Here is a 20,531-nt window from a genome sequence, read left to right as displayed (position 1 = left end):
CTTGTCTTTTGTTTTCTAAAGATACCGCTTGTTAACAATTCAGACAGTTGCATTCTAAGAAGAAATTTAAATTTACATGTTTGGAAAAAAACATCAACATATAACAGTCACCCCACAAGTTTGTAGCTGATTTTTGATGTTTTTATTCCATTTATGTATATTTTGATTTTTACTTAGTTCATAACACTTTGAATAATTAACAAACATTATCTTTAAAAAATTGAATACATTGAAGGAGGAGTTAGTGGGAGTGGAAGAGGGATGACAGAGTAATCTTATTAAGAGGGATCACATGCCTTTCAAAATACCTAACTCTAGTGATAAAAAAATAAATTATTTTGGCATAAAATTAATCAAACAATCAGATACACTAGGCACTAAATCACTTAAAGACTTACCTTCATTTTAAATTCAATACATGCAAGCTCCAATCATATTTCTTCATTATTTTCATTGATCATGTTAAGGGTTGCTTGATTATTTTTTTTCTTTCTTCAATAGAAAAACCAAATTGATCAATCCAATTATTGGATAATACAACTTGTGGCAACAACACAAACTTGTAAAATAATTTTTAGCTATATACAGATATGGACATGGTGAAGGGATTGTATCATCTAAAGCAAAAAGAACTGCATACGCCTTAATCCCACAAGGTTTGGAGACCTACTATAATTTTCTAAGAAACTCTTTTATTCTTGTCTTAGAACAAAAGTTTCATGGAGTGGTATTTTCAATCCATTTTAATGCTATGTTATTTTTTCTGATGCTCTCCATGACTCCTATATAGGAGTTTTTTTTAATTTCTTAGTTTTTTTATTCGATTTCACATTGTTCATAATATAATGTAAGAAGGGGCGTAAATAAGAGTTGTAGATGATATATATATATATATATATATATATATATATAATAAATTTAAAAGAAATTAATGTTCTGAGTTGTTAAAGGAAGGGTTGAATCAATCTTTATTCATTGACTACACGTGTTCCATTCTATGAATCAAAAACAAAATTATATTGAATATAAAACTAATGTTATATGGCAAGTTAACTACTAAAGTTATTTAATATATGAAGGAAAAAGAAAACATGGTATGATAAAATAAAGTATTATAGACTTTTAAATCTTTTTACATTTGGTAAGATGATATTCTTTATTATTAAATTAAATATTGACCATAAGATTATGACTTAGAACTTAAATATTTTCTAAGAGATAATATTAATTGTAGACTAGAATATGTATTGCTAATCATGAAAATACATGAGAATATGATAATTAACTCTAACCCCAAGAATCTAATTTCATCTTTTAACCTTATTTTTATCACCGTCATTTCGGTTAAGTCTTATTAACAAACACAACATTATCGAATATTTATTTAAAAATTATAATGATTATTATTTGAATTTGATATCACATTGGTCCTTATGGATATGATTTATACAAAAGTATTAATTTACTCGTACTACGTATTCAGCTAAACAATAAACTTGAGACATTGATTGAGGTTTAACATTCACTTTTTATTAACATTTTTTTTATTTTCTTTCATATATCTAAGTTACGTATCGTATGTGTGTGTGTGTGTCTATATATATATATATATATATATATATATATATATATATATATATATATATCACTCAAATTTATATCAAGAAGAGTTTGATAATTAAAGTATAAAACCTAGAGATAATAGAATAAACCCCAAAAAAAAAAGTCGTGGCGAGAAATATAATAACAGAAAATCACTTTGAAATTGATTTGAAATACTACTAAACTAAATCATTCTACAAGAAAAGATTAAAAGGGTTGTCCAATAAATTAAGGATGTGACAAAACTCAACAAAATTGAGGCATGTGCGATCGAGGTTGTCCCGTATGACACAACGCCTTTTATGTGACCATCTTTCGATACAAATGAAATACTAATAGACATGTATGTGTTATAGTCACAAGTTTAATGATACAGTAATTGAATGATCTATTTGACATTTAAAGAAAATTTCAAAAAAAAAAATTCAAGAAACCCTATTTATGATCAATAAAGATAATGAAGAAACACTAATGGGAGTTTGCATACATAAAATTGAAAATGAAGGTAAGCTTTTAAGTGATTTTATGGGGACTGTGTTCAATTGTTTGATTAGTTTTATGCTGGAAATTTAAGATTTTTAGTTAAATTAAGAGGTATTTTTGAGTGCATGTGTTTCCTCTTAATATGTTTCCCTGCCACATCCCCTTTCTCCATCTACCCTTTCAATGTCTTGTCTTTTGTTTTTTAAAGATACCGCTTGTTAACAATTCAGACAGTTGCATTCTAAGAAGAAATTTAAATTTACATGTTTGGAAAAAAACATCAACATATAACAGTCACCCCACAAGTTTGTAGCTGATTTTTGATGTTTTTATTCCATTTATGTATATTTTCATTTTTACTTAGTTCACAACACTTTGAATAATTAACAAACATTATCTTTAAAAAATTAAATACATTGAAGGAGGTTTTAGTGGAAGTGGAAGAGGGATGACAGAGTAATCTTATTAAGAGGGATCACATGCCTTTCATAATACCTAACTGTAGTGATAAAAAAATAAATTATTTTGGCATAAAATTAATCAAACAATCAGATACACTAGGCACTAAATCACTTAAAGACTTACCTTCATTTTAAATTCAATACATGCAAGTGTTAGTTACCAATTTGTGTAAATATCTTAGGTAATTTTTGGTAACTCTCAAGTCTTTTTGTGGTTAATAGTAGTATTTTATTGTCATTTGGTATATATTTATTCTTATATTTATATTATTGTTGAATAGTTCTTATCTTTGCAATCTATGTTGGATTTTGTAGTTTTTATAGATAATTGGAAGCTTGGACCATGGAAAAAGCACTTTGAAGATGTTCCAAGACCAAAGCCAAGGATTGCTGAAAAGAGGTAGCGCGCTAAGCGAGGTTGAGCCCGCTAAGCGCGCTTTTGAAGAAAAGAAGGAAGTTCTGGCAGAGAGTTCCGCGCTAAGCGAGGTCTGGAGCCCGCTTAGCGCGGTTGGGCGGTTTAAGCAATTATTGATAGCGCGCTTAGCGGGCTGCACCGCGCTAAGCGCGGTCTGCGAAACTTTGTTTATTTGTTTATGGGCCAGATCACTTTTGAGGAGAGAGAGATATTTTTAGAGAGAAACAAGAGCATAATACACTGTAGCAAACATAGAGTTGAAGATTGGAAGCCTTGATCGTCGATTAATCGCCTTTGATGCTTGTTGATCTTCATCCTTTCCTTCTTGTGCAAGCTACCATTCTCATGGATAGCTAAATCCCTTTTGTATCAAGATAAGATGTAATCTTCCTAGCCGTTTCTATGTTTTTCTTGTGAATATATGTGTATGAACAAGTGATGATCAATATAGATGGTTTAGTTTGTTTATTAAAGCTTTTTCTTTGGTATAAATGTTTGAGACATCAATGTTTGTATCTAGACCTAACTCATCATCTTTCAAACTATAAGTTGCAGACATGGATTTAGAGTTTGATGTTTACTAAGTATCGGTTCTTAAAACGTTATTTGTATTGTTTAAACGGTGGAGACATCGTCGGTTAAACAATACGGTAAATCTAGCTATATCGTTGCGGACACGGACGATATAGGTGTCGATACGTAATTATATTGATCGTTAGCAAGTTCATAAGCATATATTTATAAGGAAACATACAAACTTAGGTCGATGAAATCGAATCTTGATACATTTTCTTTAACTTAGAACTTTCATTAATTTACTCTTTGCTACTAAAAGAATTGAATGATCTTTTGCAAACCTAAAACTAAAGTAACATTAACTCAAGACAAAATAGGCTATAGAACGGCGGTGATATCGCAATAATCCCTGTGGATACGATAATAACGAAAAGTACACCACAATACTATTTCAACAGCAAGCTCCCATCATATTTCTTCATTATTTTCATTGATCATGTCAAGGGTTGCTTGATTATTTTTTTCTTTCTTCTATAGAAAAACCAAATTGATCAATCCAATTATTGGATAATACAACTTGTGGCAACAACACAAACTTGTAAAATAATTTTTAGCTATATACAGATATGGACATGGTGAAGGGATTGTATCATCTAAAGCAAAAAGAACTGCATACGCCTTAATCCCACAAGGTTTAGAGACCTACTATAATTTTCTAAGAAACTCTTTTATTCTTGTCTTAGAACAAAAGTTTCATGGAGTGGTATTTTCAATCCATTTAAATGCTATGTTATTTTTCTGATGCTCTCCATGGCTCCTATATAGGAGTTTTCTTTTAATTTCTTAGTTTTTTTATTCGAGTTCACACTGTTCATAATATAATGTAAGAAGGGGTGTAAATAAGATTTGTATATGATTGATATATATATATATATATATATATATATATATATATATATATATATATATATATATATATATATATATAATAAATTTAAAAGAAATTAATGTTCTGAGTTGTTAAAGGAATGGTTGAATCAATCTTTATTCATTGAATACACGTGTTCCATTCTATGAATCTAAAACAAAATTATATTGAATATAAAACTAACGTTATATGGCAGGTTAACTACCAAAGTTATTTAATATATGAGGAAAAAAGAAAACATGGTATGATAAAATAAAGTATTATAGACTTTTAAATCTTTTTACATTTGGTAAGATGATATTCTTTATTATTAAATTAAATATTGACCATAAGATTATGACTTAGAACTTAAATATTTTCTAAGAGATAATATTAATTGTAGACTAGAATATGTATTGCTAATCATGAAAATACATGAGAATATGATAATTAACTCTAACCCCAAGAATCTAATTTCATCTTTTAACCTTATTTTAATCACCGTCATTTCGGTTAAGTCTTATTAACAAACACAACATTATCGAATATTTATTTAAAAATTATAATGATTATTATTTGAATTTGATATCACATCGGTCCTTATGGATATGATTTATACAAAAGTATTATTTTACTCGTACTACGTATTCAGCTAAACAATAAACTTGAGACATTGCTTGAGGTTTAACATTCACTTTTTATTAACATTTTTTTATTTTCTTTCATATATCTAAGTTACGTATCGTATGTGTGTGTGTCTATATATATATATATATATATATATATATATATATATATATATATATATATATATATATATATATATATATATATATATATATATCACTCAAATTTATATCAAGAAGAGTTTGATAATTAAAGTAAAAAACCTAGAAAAATAGAATAAACCCCAAAAAAAAAGTCGTGGCGAGAAATATAATAACAGAAAATCACTTTGAAATTGATTTGAAATACTACTAAACTAAATCATTCTACAAGAAAAGATTAAAAGGGTTGTCCAATAAATTAAGGATGTGACAAAACTCAACAAAATTGAGGCATGTGCGATCGAGGTTGTCCCGTATGACACAACGCCTTTTATGTGACCATCTTTCGATACAAATGAAATACTAATAGACATGTATGTGTTATAGTCACAAGTTTAATGATACAGTAATTGAATGATCTATTTGACATTTAAAGAAAATTTCAAAAAAAAATTTCAAGAAACCCTATTTATGATCAATAAAGATAATGAAGAAACACTAATGGGAGTTTGCATACATAAAATTGAAAATGAAGGTAAGCTTTTAAGTGATTTTATGGGGACTGTGTTCAATTGTTTGATTAGTTTTATGCTGGAAATTTAAGATTTTTAGTTAAATTAAGAGGTATTTTTGAGTGCATGTGTTTCCTCTTAATATGTTTCCCTGCCACATCCCCTTTCTCCATCTACCCTTTCAATGTCTTGTCTTTTGTTTTTTAAAGATACCGCTTGTTAACAATTCAGACAGTTGCATTCTAAGAAGAAATTTAAATTTACATGTTTGGAAAAAAACATCAACATATAACAGTCACCCCACAAGTTTGTAGCTGATTTTTGATGTTTTTATTCCATTTATGTATATTTTCATTTTTACTTAGTTCACAACACTTTGAATAATTAACAAACATTATCTTTAAAAAATTGAATACATTGAAGGAGGAGTTAGTGGAAGTGGAAGAGGGATGACAGAGTAATCTTATTAAGAGGGATCACATGCCTTTCAAAATACCTAACTGTAGTGATAAAAAAATAAATTATTTTGGCATAAAATTAATCAAACAATCAGATACACTAGGCACTAAATCACTTAAAGACTTACCTTCATTTTAAATTCAATACATGCAAGCTCCCATCATATTTCTTCATTATTTTCATTGATCATGTCAAGGGTTGCTTGATTATTTTTTTCTTTCTTCTATAGAAAAACCAAATTGATCAATCCAATTATTGGATAATACAACTTGTGGCAACAACACAAACTTGTAAAATAATTTTTAGCAATATACAGATATGGACATGGTGAAGGGATTGTATCATCTAAAGCAAAAAGAACTGCATACGCCTTAATCCCACAAGTATTGGAGACCTACTATAATTTTCTAAGAAACTCTTTTATTCTTGTCTTAGAACAAAAGTTTCATGGAGTGGTATTTTCAATCCATTTAAATGCTATGTTATTTTTCTGATGCTCTCCATGGCTCCTATATAGGAGTTTTTTTTTTTTAATTTCTTAGTTTTTTTATTCGATTTCACACTGTTCATAATATAATGTAAGAAGGGGTGTAAATAAGAGTTGTATATATATATATATATATATATATATATATATATATATATATATATATATATATATATATATATATATATATATATATATATATATGAAATAAATTTAAAAGAAATTAATGTTCTGAGTTGTTAAAGGAATGGTTGAATCAATCTTTATTCATTGAATACACACCAAAGTTATTTAATATATGAGGGAAAAAGAAAACATGGTATGATAAAATAAAGTATTATAGACTTTTAAATCTTTTTACATTTGGTAAGATGATTTTCTTTATTATTAAATTAAATATTGACCATAAGATTATGATTTAGTAAATATTTTTAAGTGATAATATTAATTGTAGACTAGAATATGTATTGCTAATCATGAAAATACATGAGAATATGATAATTAACTCTAACCCCAAGAATCTAATTTCATCTTTTAACCTTATTTTAATCACCGTCATTTCGTTTAAGTCTTATTAACAAACACAACATTATCGAATATTTATTTAAAAATTATAATGATTATTATTTGAATTTGATATCACATCGGTCCTTATGGATATGATTTATACAAAAGTATTAATTTACTCGTACTACGTATTCAGCTAAACAATAAACTTGAGACATTGCTTGAGGTTTAACATTCACTTTTTATTAACATTTTTTTATTTTCTTTCATATATCTAAGTTACGTATCGTATGTGTGTGTGTGTGTGTCTATATATATATATATATATATATATATTTATATATATCACTCAAATTTATATCAAGAAGAGTTTGATAATTAAAGTAAAAAACCTAGAGAAAATAGAATAAACCCCAAAAAAAAAGTCGTGGCGAGAAATATAATAACAGAAAATCACTTTGAAATTGATTTGAAATACTACTAAACTAAATCATTCTACAAGAAAAGATTAAAAGGGTTGTACAATAAATTAAGGATGTGACAAAACTCAACAAAATTGAGGCATGTGCGATCGAGGTTGTCCCGTATGACACAACGCCTTTTATGTGACCATCTTTCGATACAAATGAAATACTAATAGACATGTATGTGTTATAGTCACAAGTTTAATGATACAGTAATTGAATGATCTATTTGACATTTAAAGAAAATTTCAAAAAAAAAAATTCAAGAAACCCTATTTATGATCAATAAAGATAATGAAGAAACACTAATGGGAGTTTGCATACATAAAATTGAAAATGAAGGTAAGCTTTTAAGTGATTTTATGGGGACTGTGTTCAATTGTTTGATTAGTTTTATGCTGGAAATTTAAGATTTTTAGTTAAATTAAGAGGTATTTTTGAGTGCATGTGTTTCCTCTTAATATGTTTCCCTGCCACATCCCCTTTCTCCATCTATCCTTTCAATGTCTTGTCTTTTGTTTTTTAAAGATACCGCTTGTTAACAATTCAGACAGTTGCATTCTAAGAAGAAATTTAAATTTACATGTTTGGAAAAAAACATCAACATATAACAGTCACCCCACAAGTTTGTAGCTGATTTTTGATGTTTTTATTCCATTTATGTATATTTTCATTTTTACTTAGTTCACAACACTTTGAATAATTAACAAACATTATCTTTAAAAAATTGAATACATTGAAGGAGGAGTTAGTGGAAGTGGAAGAGGGATGACAGAGTAATCTTATTAAGAGGGATCACATGCCTTTCAAAATACCTAACTGTAGTGATAAAAAAATAAATTATTTTGGCATAAAATTAATCAAACAATGAGATACACTAGGCACTAAATCACTTAAAGACTTACCTTCATTTTAAATTCAATACATGCAAGCTCCCATCATATTTCTTCATTATTTTCATTGATCATGTCAAGGGTTGCTTGATTATTTTTTTCTTTATTCTATAGAAAAACCAAATTGATCAATCCAATTATTGGATAATACAACTTGTGGAAACAACACAAACTTGTAAAATAATTTTTAGCTATATACAGATATGGACATGGTGAAGGGATAGTATCATCTAAAGCAAAAAGAACTGCATACGCCTTAATCCCACAAGTATTGGTGACCTACTATAATTTTCTAAGAAACTCTTTTATTCTTGTCTTAGAACAAAAGTTTCATGGAGTGGTATTTTCAATCCATTTAAATGCTATGTTATTTTTCTGATGCTCTCCATGGCTCCTATATAGGAGTTTTTTTTTTTTAATTTCTTAGTTTTTTTATTCGATTTCACACTGTTCATAATATAATGTAAGAAGGGGTGTAAATAAGAGTTGTATATGATATATATATATATATATATATATATATATATATATATATATATATATATATATATATATATATATATATATCTATATATATATATATATATATATATATATATATATATATATATATATATATATTTGAAATAAATTTAAAAGAAATTAATGTTCTGAGTTGTTAAAGGAATGGTTGAATCAATCTTTATTCATTGAATACACGTGTTCCATTCTATGAATCTAAAACAAAATTATATTGAATATAAAACTAACGTTATATGGCAGGTTAACTACCAAAGTTATTTAATATATGAGGGAAAAAGAAAACATGGTATGATAAAATAAAGTATTATAGACTTTTAAATCTTTTTACATTTGGTAAGATGATTTTCTTTATTATTAAATTAAATATTGACCATTAGATTATGATTTAGAACTTAAATATTTTTAAGAGATAATATTAATTGTAGACTAGAATATGTATTGCTAATCATGAAAATACATGAGAATATGATAATTAACTCTAACCCCAAGAATCTAATTTCATCTTTTAACCTTATTTTAATCACCGTCATTTCGGTTAAGTCTTATTAACAAACACAACTTTATCGAATATTTATTTAAAAATTATAATGATTATTATTTGAATTTGATATCACATCGGTCCTTATGGATATGATTTATACAAAAGTATTAATTTACTCGTACTACGTATTCAGCTAAACAATAAACTTGAGACATTGATTTAGGTTTAACATTCACTTTTTATTAACATTTTTTTATTTTCTTTCATATATCTAAGTTACGTATCGTATGTGTGTGTGTGTGTGTGTGTGTATATATATCACTCAAATTTATATCAAGAAGAGTTTGATAATTAAAGTAAAAAACCTAGAGATAATAGAATAAACCCCAAAAAAAAAAAGTCGTGGCGAGAAATATAATAACAGAAAATCACTTTGAAATTGATTTGAAATACTACTAAACTAAATCATTCTACAAGAAAAGATTAAAAGGGTTGTCCAATATATTGGGGATGTGACAAAACTCAACAAAATTGAGGCATGTGCGATCGAGGTTGTCCCGTATGACACAACGCCTTTTATGTGACCATCTTTGGATACAAATGAAATACTAATAGACATGTATGTGTTATAGTCGCGAGTATAATGATACAGTAATTTAATGATCTATTTGACATTTAAAGAAAATTTCAAAAAAAAAAAATTCAAGAAACCCTATTTATGATCAATAAAGATAATGAAGAAACACTAATGGGAGTTTGCATACATAAAATTGAAAATGAAGGTAAGCTTTTAAGTGATTTTATGGGGACTGTGTTCAATTGTTTGATTAGTTTTATGCTGGAAATTTAAGATTTTTAGTTAAATTAAGAGGTATTTTTGAGTGCATGTGTTTCCTCTTAATATGTTTCCCTGCCACATCCCCTTTCTCCATCTACCCTTTCAATGTCTTGTCTTTTGTTTTCTAAAAATACCGCTTGTTAACAATTCAGACAGTTGCATTCTAAGAAGAAATTTAAATTTACTTGTTTGGAAAAAAACATCAACATATAACAGTCACCCCACAAGTTTGTAGCTGATTTTTGATGTTTTTATTCCATTTATGCATATTTTGATTTTTACTTAGTTTACAACACTTTGAATAATTAACAAACATTATCTTTAAAAAATTGAATACATTGAAGGAGGAGTTAGTGGAAGTGGAAGAGGGATGACAGAGTAATCTTATTAAGAGGGATCACATGCCTTTCAAAATACCTAACTCTAGTGATAAAAAAATAAATTATTTTGGCATAAAATTAATCAAACAATCAGATACACTAGGCACTAAATCACTTAAAGACTTACCTTCATTTTAAATTCAATACATGCAAGCTCCCATCATATTTCTTCATTATTTTCATTGATCATGTCAAGGGTTGCTTGATTATTTTTTTTTCTTTCTTCTATAGAAAAACCAAATAGATCAATACATTTATTGGATAATACAACTTGTGGCAACAACACAAACTTGTAAAATAATTTTTAGCTATATACAGATATGGACATGGTGAAGGGATTGTATCATCTAAAGCAAAAAGAACTGCATACGCCTTAATCCCACAAGGTTTGGAGACCTACTATAATTTTCTAAGAAACTCTTTTATTCTTGTCTTAGAACAAAAGTTTCATGGAGTGGTATTTTCAATCCATTTTAATGCTATGTTATTTTTCTGATGCTCTCCATGGCTCCTATATAGGAGTTTTTTTTAATTTCTTAGTTTTTTTATTCGATTTCACACTGTTCATAATATAATGTAAGAAGGGGCGTAAATAAGAGTTGTAGATGATATATATATATATATATATATATATATATATATATATATATATATATATATATATATATATATATATATATATATATATATATATATGAAATAAATTTAAAAGAAATTAATGTTCTGAGTTGTTACAGGAAGGGTTGAATCAATTTTTATTCATTGAATACACGTGTTCCATTCTATGAATCAAAAACAAAATTATATTGAATATAAAACTAACGTTATATGGCAAGTTAACTACCAAAGTTATTTAACATATGAGGGAAAAAGAAAACATGGTATGATAAAATAAAGTATTATAGACTTTTAAATCTTTTTACATTTGGTAAGATGATTTTCTTTATTATTAAATTAAATATTGACCATAAAATTAATTATGATTTAGAACTTAAATATTTTCTAAGGGATAATATTAATTGTAGACTAGAATATGTATTGCTAATCATGAAAATACATGAGAATATGATAATTAACTCTAACCCCAAGAATCTAATTTCAACTTTTAACCTTATTTTAATCACTGTCATTTCGGTTAAGTCTTATTAACAAACACAACTTTATCGAATATTTATTTAAAAATTATAAAGATTATTTTTGAATTTGATATCACATCGGTCCTTATGGATATGATTTATACAAAAGTATTAATTTACACACACACACACACAAATACACATACGATACGTAACTTAGATATATGAAAGAAAATAAAAAAATGTTAGTAAAAAGTGAATGTTAAATCTAAGTCAATGTCTCAAGTTTATTGTTTAGCTGAATACGTAGTACGAGTAAATTAATACTTTTGTATATCAAGAAGTGTTTGTTAATTAAAGTAAAAAACCTATAGATAATAGAATAAACCCCAAAAAAAAGTAGAGGCGAGAAATATAATAACAGAAGATCACTTTGAAATTGATTTGAAATACTACTAAACTAAATCATTCTACAAGAAAAGATTAAAAGGGTTGTCCAATAAATTGGGGATGTTACAAAACTCAACAAAATTGAGGCATGTGCGATCGAGGTTGTCCCGTATGACACAACGCCTTTTATGTGACCATCTTTGGATAAAAATGAAATACTAATAGACATGTATGTGTTATAGTCACAAGTTTAATGATACAGTAATTGAATGATCTATTTAACATTTAAAGAAAATTTCAAAAAAAAATTCAAGAAACCCTATTTATGATCAATAAATATAATGAAGAAACACTAATGGGAGTTTGCATACATAAAATTGAAAATGAAGGTAAGCTTTTAAGTGATTTTATGGGGACTGTGTTCAATTGTTTGATTAGTTTTATGCTGAAAATTTAAGATTTTTAGTTAAATTGTTTATCCAGTTCGATCAAATTTTCTACTCTGGGAGTGAAATTCTGGCAGTTACAACGCATGCTAACACATTTGTCTCAACAACACATGAAGTCAAGACAGATGTTACAACATTTGAAAATAGACCAGACACATTAAATACTTGTGGTGACCACAAATAGAAATTGTTTTAAAATTCTCATAAGAACTCCATACATCTCATTAGAAATAAGACATTCTTTCTTGATGAAATATACCTTCCGACCCTTATCACATAACTGACTTATGTTTATCACAATAGTCATCAGTCATTTAGTAAGAAGATCATTACTAAGACTTAGATACTTCATCCACAATAATAACAGTTGATAGAATGAGACTAAACAAACCACCAGTAACACTCTTACTGCAGTCAAGTGTCTGGAGCAGTCAGAGTCAAAATACTAATTATCTTAGTTGAAGATCTAAGATAGGTATGATAAATTAGGCAGTTATTACTTCCTTGAGTTTTAACCACTGCTTGGTTAATCAATATTGATTTTGACCTTAGAGAAGTCAAATAAAGACGAACAAAAAACCTGTTAAGATCAACTTATCACAGAAGAGATATCTTCAGTGCAAGCATCTGCTTATAGCTTGAGTAGCCTGATATCTAGCATAATGTTGAGACATTTAGACGTTTGATGAAAATAGCCTTTTGTCACTTGAGTTTTCTCTTTGCTAATAATAGCTTCAAAACTCGCTTTCTTCTAGGCTTCGAATCATCTCCCCTTTTGAGGAAATTCCTCCAATTGATCTGAGATATCCTCAAAGACTTGATCATCATATAGAGTTACTTTACTCTGCAAGTAATAGATGGTAGAAACCCTTCATTCTCTTAAGACATAAGATGAGAAATGGTCACCTCATATTCCCTTCATGGTTGACAACCCCTTTTATTCTTGAAGCACATATCTTTTGAATAAACAGCCAGCTCATCATGAGATAATTCTTCAATATAGAAGATTACATTAGAAGTCCATCTTCCACTCAAGCCAGTAACATCCTTGGTAAATATGAAATGAGGAACACATCCCTCATTTAACCCAAGAAATAAAACAAACCATACAGTTGTTCTTTGAGATAAGTAGGGCATTTTACTCCACAAAGAATCCAAGGTTTTCTTCACACTCATATTATTAAATTTTTTAATATTAATTGGATTTTACCTCCAGCTTTATCTTGAGTATCATAGATTTATTTATAACAGATGTTCTAGACATTTGTCTAGACATTTAGTTCATTCTCCACAAATTGCCTTCCAAGGAACATAATAGCAATAAGAAACCCTTCATTAGAGATCAGAACACAAGTTCCTACAGAGTTAGAAACACAAAGAATGCTCTTGTTTTTTTCCTTCAATAGCTTGTCACTTTCATGTCAAACCTCTTGATTAGAGACCAGAGTACTTCTTTTTTATCAACCTCACATCTGAATTTTTTCCTTCCAAACAGACTTAGATGTGCTTTTATGAGTGGACTTGAAAAATTCCCAAGTATCTTTAGCCACAATACAAGTGATAGAGTATGGAACAAAAACTTATTAATTCCATTGATTATGGTATTAACAACTTCAAGGTTATAGAGACCCACTTCAGACTCGTCACTTCTGTCTTCTTAACACCAAGATTCTTCCAACCTAACAAACTTTAATATTCTACTGGTCATTGATTTCCAGAATGTTGTCACTCTAGCTTTCCAAAAGATAAATAGTACCAGAAAAATATCTCCATGAAGCTCACCCAATAAACACACATGGTGTCTGCTCTGATGCCAATTGAAATTATGGCACTTACGCCACATGCTAACACGGATGTCTCAACAACACATGATTTCAAGACAGATGTTACAACACCTGGAAACAGACCAGACACATCACATTGAAATTGATACTAAATTAAAATTGCAGAATGATAAACAATGTAGAGAATTCTTAACTCACTTTAGTGCAACAACACATAACCTAGGGGCTACCAAGCTAGGAAAGAAATCAACTATAATAGTATTAGTTCAAAGCCTAAACAATTTCAGTTTACATCTTATCTCCTAATCACTACCCCGTGCAACTTCTACCTAGAAATTGACATCTAGATATGAGAAATCGGCATCTCACATCCTAAATCATCTCAGTGATATCAAACAGTCTTAATCCCAATGACTATATCAAGAACAATCCATTTTAGAAGATTACACTTCAAATACAAAGTACTTGGTTTTTCTTAAAAGCTTCAACCAAGAACAATACTTAACTCAATGCCTAAAAGCTTTAAGAGTGATAACAATAACTTGACAAACAGTCAATTAACAATCAGTCTACCACATGGTATCAAAAGATACATGGGTGACTTAAAACACAAAAGACTGTAATACCCCGTATTAAATTAAATGCTCTAATGTTATTAGCTGACACTGAGGTTTTATAAATTGGTACATTAGAGATACTTTTGGACATTTAGTTAGTAGTGTAACTAAAGATATTTTCTTATATCTTTTCCTTTTTGGTTTTTCTTCTTCATTTTGCAACAAAAGAGAAAGTTAGAGAGAAGAAGTAGAGAGAAGGAGGAGCAAGAAGAGAAAGGAGAAGAAAGCTTGGATCTTCATCATTTTCTCCGCCGAATCGACTCATCTTCGACATCAACGACTCATAATCGAGGTGGGTTCTAGTTAGAAACTTATAGATTTGATTGTGGATGAGAAATCATAAGTTTGGATATTAGGGATTTCATAGAGAAATCTAGGTCTTGGACCAAATTCATCAATGTTCATGAATAAGTGCTTATAACCCATAAATATATCATCTATAGGTTGTTTCTATGCTTTAATATGATCTGGAACAGGTTAGGATGGTTTTAGTTGGTTTTGAACCATGGGTTTCTTGTGTGAAGCAGAGCTGAGAACTCAGTTCTCGCGCGCTTCGCGGCGCGAACGAGGCTGCGCGGCGCGAACTATGCAGGTTTTTAGGGGTTTTGATTCTGCCTTCAGTACGCGGCGCGTACAGGGGTTCGCGGCGCGAACATATTGGGAATCCTTAGAGACTTGCCACTGCCAGAGGTTGGCGGCGCAAACATCAGTTAGCGGCGCAAACATCAGTTAGCGGCGCGAACATTGTTGGAAATTATGAGGGTTTGCTTCTGCCAGAGGGTTCGCGGCGCGACCTAGCTGTTGCGCAGCGCGAACTGAAGTCTTCTTAACCAAATTCCTTAGCTTAATGAGAAATTGTTTCGATCGTAACTTTTGAATCGTAACTCTGTTTTAATCGTCGTTCGAAGTGGTAGGAAGCTAGAAGCGTGTACTTTCTAGTAGTGTAGGTTTTGGAAAAAGGGGAGAATTATTTAATCGAGAGTCGGGGAATTGCTTGATTACGTGGGTTGGTTTTCGTTCGGAACCATGAGAACGTTATGCTTTTGGTATGATGCTTGTGTACTCTATAATTGTTGGTTGAGTTCTATTGCAGGTGAATTGGTAAACCTTTGTTATATATATATCAGAGGGGGTTTGAATAACTTCGTTGTTATGTAAATAAAGGTTAAGTGAGGAAACTAGAAATTGTTAGGTTATGTAGCTTAACAAAGAAACCTAGGATGAGACATTATATGGAACATACGTGTTGAAATCTTATGAGGAAGGGCTAACAGGCCTAGTGGTTTGCGGAAGCGATCACCATTGTATGATGTATTAATCGGAACTGTTGTATTTTTCTTTATTTCTTTATTTTTCTTTTGAATGCTAACAGGCATTCTTCGTGCAGAGAGGCACTGTGCAGAGAGGCACAAATAATCTTGGCAGGTTTGATTCCCGCTTTTGTGTATGAATGGAACCTACGGGTAGAGACTTGTGATGGTGTACGGGCCATGTGAAGTGACGATTCATGGGGAAAGGCTCATGAGTCCGAATCCATTTCGTATGTCAAGATTTTCCAAACGATCCATGACTCGTGCCACCTCCTAGACGTAGAAGGGGACGGGAATATGGGGATGCCTTGGTATTGGTTTCCGATTAGTAATCTTGTGTTTGAGTTGTTGAACTCTAAGTATGATTCCATATAATGTTAGTGTGAGAACTCAAGGACTAGTTTCTTTTATGACTTGAGACTTATAGATTAGAACCTTGTAAAGCCGAGAGGATCCATAGGATAGGGAACTCACTGAGATTTTGTATCTCACCCCATTATATATTGATTTCAGGTGCTACAGGTTCCGCGAAGGGTAAGGAGAAAGCAATTTGATTCCTTATTCCTTATGTTCCTTTGGTATGGCGAAGCTTCCGTTGTGGAGTTCTTTTGAAGATCATTGTTTGATCTAGTTCTTAGTATTTTATTTTGAACATCTTGTATGTATTATGCCATTGTGTAGAACTTTTGTATTAGGGCATTAATATGTATAATGTGTTGACTAGGAACTTATTGGTATTTCAGTACCAAATACTTGGATTCATGTATATTTATATGATTTGATGCATGTAATTATATATGGGTGTTACAAAGACTCTCAAAACCTAAGACTTCTAATCCTTCCTCTAATTTTACAATTGTGTGAGACTTAGTTACATTAGGTCTAGGGTTCTCTTTAAATAGTCTTCAGCAGTCCATGGGCTTTAAAATCTTTACTTGTTCCACAAGCTGAGTGCTGCAACAAACCTGCAGAGAAATATTTCTGAATCTTGGAATAAATCTTCAAGTTTCCTAAATTGTCTCAATCGTCCAATTTTATAAACTTTAATTCTGTTGGAGATTTGATTCACTTGTTCCAAATTAAATCTTCTTGACATGCGTAAATCATTGAGATACATCTAAAAAAGATATCACAAAATCAAATTAAATCTATCAAGATTTAAATTAAACCAGCTTGTACTAATGTTCTGGTACAGAATGTCAGGACATCTTATTTTTTATGTAGGCTCATACTCAGTTGTATCAAAAGATCAAAATATTATGACATCTTGCTTAACATCTTTCAAGCACCATGTTTTAGTAAGATTCTGTCAATCCTAAAACCATGGATCTAACAGGGAGGTTGAGAGAGAGAGAGAGAGAGAGAGAGAGAGAGAGGAGGGGGAAGAGAAACTCTCTGATTCACTATACTTTCAAGAGTTGTTACAAAATATTACAAATGAGTTACAAGAAATAGCCTTTTAAGTTCTCAAGAATAAACTATATTTTCTGCCCTAATATTTTTCAATCTCTCCAACTATGAATCACACAAATTTAAAGTGTATAAAAATATTTCTCAATCCCCCTTAAAAATCTCCAAAGGTTTCATAAATTCCAAAAACACCCTCTTAGGAGTTTACTCTTACCTCTCTAAAATCCCCATTAGGATTCTCGAACCATTATCTCTCTCTTTAGCTCTAAAGTTCTTAAGGTTGTCAAGATAAAAATTATAGTGATACACATTTACAACTATTGAAATCCAACGGTTCATAACAAGCTCAAAACTCAACTCATTAACGAACGAATTTACAAACCAAAAAACAACAAAGTCCAATACACGCGAATTTAGAAATTGACCCGAGCTCCGCCGGACCGAACCTTCGATCGGACCTAAATTCACTGTCGTGTCAGCTCCACCGAAGATCAGTTCCGCTTCCGACATAATTTCTAACTTTTACAATCTTAAAACATATTTTCTTTCTCTTCGTCAGTTAATATTTTAAAATATACTTCAACACTTCTTCAAGATTGCATTTGTATTTGTTGTTTTCACGTTTTAAGGTGTTTTTCTTTGAATTTATCCTCTCTTTTCAAAGTTAATGTACTATGTTCTCTATCTTTTAATCTCATCGAAGACATGTTTCAAATTTTTGAATTTCAAATATTAAACATTATTATGATTAAAATTATATTCAAACAAAAATGAGCAGATACTGAAACAGTTAAACTGAATCTTGTGAACAGTAAAGATTCCACTTGATTAAGAAAAAACAGAAGTAGCCGTTGTCATTAGGGGTGGCAATAAAATCCATTTAATCAATATCCATCCAATCCATCCAAAAATTAATCCATCCAATCCATCCATCAAACAAAATAATACTTAATGGATCGGATCCAATCCATCCATTTAATCATATGGATGCATCCAATTCATCCATCTCATTTTAGAAATCCAATGGATTATGTTTAATTAATAATTTTTTTACAAAAATTAACATCAATTTTTTACAGAACTTTATTTTATATTTTAAATTGACAAAAAATATTTTTTTTGAAAATTTCTCACTATTAATTATTTTTATTATAAAAGACACATGAAAAATCTCTTTCCCTTTTTCTCTCTTTGCCCTTACAAGTTAAATTATTTAATCAATAGAAAACTACCGTTAATTAACCTAAGTAGAATATCACCCAGAAACAAATGATAAATAATGTCCGTAATTTTTTTATTGTTTTGATATTTATTTATATTCTGTTTCTTATTAGAAGATGGAGTCACATAATTATAATTAGAAATATACATATTTGGCATATTGTATATTATAAGAAAAAAAATTAAGATTAAGGCTAAATTAACCTTATTAATTTCTTTAGTAGACTAAATGTCATAATCAGTAGCAATTAAATTAAACTAGTTAATTAAAGATAAAGGTAAATTTGAGTAAATTTGACCATGATTATAAAAACAAAACAAAAATTGACAGTAATTTTGTTTTATTTTTATTAATTTAATATATTTATGTGAAACTAATTACGTATTAGTATTCTATTTTACCATAAGAATTCTACAATTTAGAATTTTATGAAATCATTTAACGTCATAATTGTGCAAATGGTAAAATTCCGTTTGATAGAATATGTTGTAAAATGGCAGATTAATTTATGATCAAAATTGCATATTCGTAGAGGATTATACCAAAATTGAATTATGATCTTGAAATAATTAAAATAGCAGATTATGACTATAAAATTTCAAAAAAAAAAAAAACGATTTAATCATTTTTAATAATATTCGCCTTAATTATGACTAAAAAGAATAAAATTGAAAGGGAACATAAGTAACTAAAACAAGGAAAAATACCGATAAGGAGAGAAGAGAGAATTATTTTTTTGTAATTATAAAATGTATTTTTTGTGAAATTTTATTTTTTTATAAGAAAATTTTAATTAAAATGTTTAAATTAAAATTATGGATGGATGGATATCCATCCATTGAAAAGTTGTTTATGGATGGATTGGATGGATTATATTTTTAATGGATGGATTGGATTGGATTTTTTAAAGGTTATGTTAGTGGATTGTTAATGGATTAATGGATTGTTTTGATCCATCCATTAACAATCCAATCCATATTCATCCAATCTATCCATTTTGCCACCCCTAGTTGTCATGATCCGATAGGTAGATAGGAATTGTGATAGAGCCACTTGCCCTCACCTGCGAATTGTCGATGGTTGGAAGAAGACAATTTGAATTAGGACTCAAACCATGTTATTTGTCTGTCTCAATCCCAGCCATCAATTTAAATACTTGTGATTAGTTCTTCAGTTCTGTGGTGTCATGCACTACCGTGAAGATATTCAAAACTTGCTCAACTTGTAAATCAAAGTGTACCTAAAATGCTTTCATTTACCACTACATTATTTCAGTGGTTATGCTGTTGCTATCTCAAAAATTTCATGCCATTATATTTATTTTTGTTTTCAGCACTATTTTAAGTAAAAACTAAGTCAGTGTTGTAATAGGTTAATTAAGGATGTAATGGGTTATAGTTTGGTGAAAAAATACTTTTAAGTTAAAGAAAAAATATTTTTGGATGTGGCATGACCGGTTATACATTCACAGTAATCGATTATATTGTATTTTTAGAATATTTGTCAGCTGTAATCGGTTACAGATTTGATATAACTGATTACAGATTTTATTTTTTATTTTTTTTCTTACTTTTATATG

The sequence above is a fragment of the Vicia villosa genome, linkage group LG6, assembly GCF_029867415.1.
Source record: "Vicia villosa cultivar HV-30 ecotype Madison, WI linkage group LG6, Vvil1.0, whole genome shotgun sequence".
Lineage (NCBI taxonomy): Eukaryota > Viridiplantae > Streptophyta > Magnoliopsida > Fabales > Fabaceae > Vicia > Vicia villosa.
Note: the sequence above shows the minus strand (reverse complement) of the source record.